A 4,664-nucleotide genomic window follows, 5' to 3' on the forward strand; every position below is an offset into this window, starting at 1 on the left:
GCCCCAGTCCTCCACTGCAGCTTGGTCCTGCATTCATTTCAAAGGAGCACCACTCTGTACCAAAATGGCAGCTCTATTAAGGCATTCCTTCCAATAGACAACAACAGGGAAGGCGACATCTAATGTAAATATCTATGGGGCAGAGTGAGGCTTCATGAAACAGTCAAAGCAAATGTGTCGAATCTGTATCTGCATCTCTACAGTGGCACCTTGTGGTCATTTTTAGATTTTTAGTATTGCGCTGAAACAGCTTCGAATGAGAAGCACGTCGTCTAAATAGTGAATTATATCATATGTTGTGTAACGGCTTTACCCAAGCAGTTTGGGAGAGTAGTTAGTATTCTCAAATGAAACGCTGATACCATGGGTTCAAATCTGGCATTTGTATAAATAACAATTTATTCTTGTAATGTGTTGTTCTTGTAATTGTGGAGGCACATCTGAATAAACTTACTTACTTACCCACAGGGCCGTTTATATAGAAGTTGATATTTAGACGCACCATGTTGGTGCATCTAATTTTTACAAGGTGGGTTGTTAGCTCAACACTTAACCCCCAACCTAGAGGACCAGGATAGAGGTCTGCACTTCCGTGGCTGTACTGCAGGAGCCACACGACCCGACAAGATTTCTTGTGGCGCTTTCCGAAATAAAACCTGGTGGGAGCGGGATTAAAAATCCAGTCCTGCGCAGATCTCCTCCTGCACACATACACTACGGATATTTTGGCCTACCCAATTCCCCTATAGTGCATGTCACTGTGGAGGAAACCGGAGCACCCGGAGAAACCCCACGCCAACACGGGGAGAATATGCAAACTCCACACAGAAATGCCAACTGATCCAACCGGGACTCGAACCAGCGACCTTCTTGCTGTGAGGCGACAACTCTGAACACCTGAAGAAACAGTGATTAATAAATATTTTGGTCATGAAATATGAACATTAATAAAAATACGATGTTCTGCTGTGGATGGACTAAGTCTGCTTCATTTAATACAAATTATTTCTCCAGCCTTTGAAAAAAATCCCCCCACATGGCACACTTGTTGCTGGCATACACAAGTACTTCTTCACAAGCACATACAAATTTGGGGAAATTATTTATCTCTCCTTCCGGTATTTCAGGGGATCTTCATTTCGCACTCCATCGTGAGAGGCCTTTCAGCCTCCTGGCCTTTTCCAGTATTTCCAAATGCTACGATTTCAAACCTTTGGTCTAGCAGTGTAGCCAAAGCCAATGCTCTGAAAGACTCATACCCACCACATCTCGACTGGAGACCTTCTTGCAGGTGTGAGCCTGTCCAAAACAGGAGCAAAGCAAATGCATTATATTACTGACAACAATGTGATACTTGTGGCCAGTGACAGTATGGCTGTTGTGGCTTACCTAATTGGACAACTGATTCCTGCTTTGCAAGGTCTTTTTTCTCAGTTAGCTTGTGCTGCAGCGTCCGGTAGAGTGGTATAAGCTTAGAGGCTCTCTGTTCGTCCGACAACTGCAAGTTTAAATGGTTGCAGTAATGTTATGGTTTCTTGAATGACATAGTCTTTGGAACTCAACAACAGAGCAGGATCAGGTTCGAAACTAGAAAGCCACTGTCAAAGGAGCTGTTCCATCCGGTTTCCACCTCTTGTACGAGTTTTAAAGATGGTCTACCTATCAAGGCCTGCATTTCCTCAAGTTTGTCCTTTGCTTTGCAGCTGGATCTAAACAACCCTGAAATCCTTCTGGCTTTGTGATGAATTTCACTGATTAGGGGGGTTTGATCTAGAGCCTTCTTTACAATCAAATTAAGATTGTGTGCAAAACATGGGATCATACCTGCCAACATTCAGATCATAAAATCCGGGAGATTTTACCCAGGGGTGCGCGCGAAGTGAAGAGGGGGGTGATATGGGGGTGCACGAAGTGAAGAGCGGGGAGCGGGTGTGTAGATGGTTGCGCGTTGGGTTCGGTGCGCATGGGGACTGAACCAAAAAGCTGAGGAGCGGGGGGGTGGGGGTTTGGGGTGGAATTCCGGGAGTTTTCCAGGAGACAGAACGATACAGGAGATGGGTCTGAGATACGGGAGACTCCCGGGAAAAACGGGAGTGTTGGCAGGTATGCATGAGATGGGTCTTATGTTAAGCAGTTGGGCACTTAACATCATGTTATCAGTTACTAAACACTGAACCTTGGAGGTTATTCCCCACTCAGACATGAGCAGAGCTTAGCCTCCATGAGATGCTGTGCATTGCGTGTTTGGTAAAACATTACAACACCCAATACAACAGTTGCCATCTTTGCTTCTGGTGTAATATAGTGGCAAGTTACACCAAGGTATCCATCCATATTAACCGAGGACCATATATCTACTGTGAAGCTAACAAACTGTGCCTTCTGTAGGTCACGGTGATGTGTCGTTCTTGAACTATTCATTCATTTTCAAAGAATCTTTTATGTGACTCAAAGTATGAGTCCTCTCAGGGAGTGATTCGTTCATTTGCGCACATCCACATTTGTGCAGGTGGAGTAGAATATTAGTTCATTTTTCGAGTCCTCTATCAGGTTTGAGTCGTTCGTTCATCAAATGAAAGACCGAAGCCAATCATATGCATTCAGAGCCGGAAAAAGATTTGATCCGTTCATTTCTTGAGTCTTTGGTTTTGAGTCATCTCTTTACATGCTGTCATGTGATGAACGAACGACTCAAAAACCAGAAGACTGGAAAGGTGAACTACTCATGGGTGTTTCCAGCTCAGACTGTGTGCATTTTAAGGTTATTTTGACAAATTGAACGAAATAAATGAAATGACTCGAAAAAAGATTCATTTCAATGAACGAGATTCAAAGGTCCGAGTCAGTAAAATGATCCGAACTTCCCATCACTAGTAGGTCCCTCATAGTCTTCTTCTTGGTGCTGTTGTACCTTTCAGTGACCATCATTTTAAGCGCCTTGCAGGATGGGAAAACATGGCTTGGATCAAGCTTGTTCACAAAGGCCCTGAAATCCATATCCTCCATAATGGGCTGCACATCCTTCACCACAATGTCTACAAGAGCCTCAGCCAATTAGTTTTGTGTGCCTTAAAAAAAGGAATACAACCTACTTTAAGTATATTTAAATGATTTAGCCTGAAATAGTTCATACATACACACAACTATATATATATATATATATATACAGTAAAGCGTGTTAATGGGATGTTAAATTGCAGAACTTAGGTTGATATAGGCTTAAGTGTATATATTAAAAAGGATTTTCTTTTCTGTCTCAGCAATTTGTATTCACAATTAGATTTCACTCAGTGCATACCTTGCTTAGATGACCCAGCAGTTTGAATATCAGGTCTAGGTACAGCAGGGATGTCCAAACTCTGTCCTGGAGGGCCGGTGTCCTGGAGAGTTTAGCTCCAACCCTAATTAAACACACCTGAACCAGCCAATAAGGTGATAGATATACTAGAAACCTCTTGGCAGGTGTGTTGAAGCAAGTTGGAGGTAAACTCAGCAGGACAGAGACGAAGTTTGGACACTGAGGTACAGGGACGATGTTACCATTCTCTGCACCCCCCCAAAATGGCTGGATGAGTGCTCTACAAATGGCGCATCATAGTTGATGTATTATTGCAATAGGCTTAGTTGCCTATCACAATACATACATCTCATGTTGTTCTGTGTTTCCAAATGGAAATGCTCCCACACCACAGATGGATGGTATCTCTTGCATGGAGCTTCCTTTACTGTTTTATCTATCTATCTATCTATCTATCTATCTATCTATCTATCTATCTATCAGCTATATCCTATCTCTAACTCTCCTGTCTGTCACTATCTAACTCAGGGGTACTCAACCCTGTTCCTGGAGATCTACTTTCCTGCAGATTTTAGCTTCAACCCTGATCAAACACACCTGAACTAATTAATTAGGACCTGAACAGCACTTGATAATTACAGGCAGGTGTGTTTGATCAGGGCTGGAGCTGAAATCTGCAGGAACCGGGTTGATCACCCCTGATCTAACTTGTATGGATATGTATGCCTAAAAGGTTGTATATGTCTGTCTATGTGGATGTATGGATGTATATGTGTGCCTATGAATGTATCAGCAAATGTATCCTACTTATTTCTCAGTGTCCATATCAAAGTTTTAATGTAGCTTAAATATGCACTATAAGTGTCAAATAGCAAAATATCTCTCCTTTCACAGAAACTTACAAAGTGAATATGAGATGACACCATTTTTATCCTTTTTTGAAATTTGATTGAGACAGATGTGTAATTAGTTTAGTTTAAAACTTTATTAATGCCCTTGGGGCAATTCATTCCGACGATTAAAGCTGCGGTCACACTAGGCTTTTCCTCCCATAGACTGCCATTCATACGCACACTAATGCGTCAGACCGGAAACGCAGGGTCATGCGCTAAGTTTCGCAGTTCGCTGCTGTGCAAAGTTCAAGCTTGGTGAACTCTGACCTGCGAAATCGCATCACTTGACTGTGTAAGACCAATTGAGGATCAAAACAGGACCTCTCTGGACAGAAATTTAAAACATGGAGCAATCGCTTGTTTTTTAAATGGCTAATCATCTTGTTTAATCCCGCCCCTTTTCGGCGCACCGTACGACAGAATTTCGGAAGCTCAAACTCTAGTGTGACCGCAGCTTAACTACGTTTATCACG

Source organism: Danio aesculapii, chromosome 4 (assembly GCF_903798145.1).
Source record: "Danio aesculapii chromosome 4, fDanAes4.1, whole genome shotgun sequence".
Classification (NCBI taxonomy): Eukaryota; Metazoa; Chordata; class Actinopteri; order Cypriniformes; family Danionidae; genus Danio; species Danio aesculapii.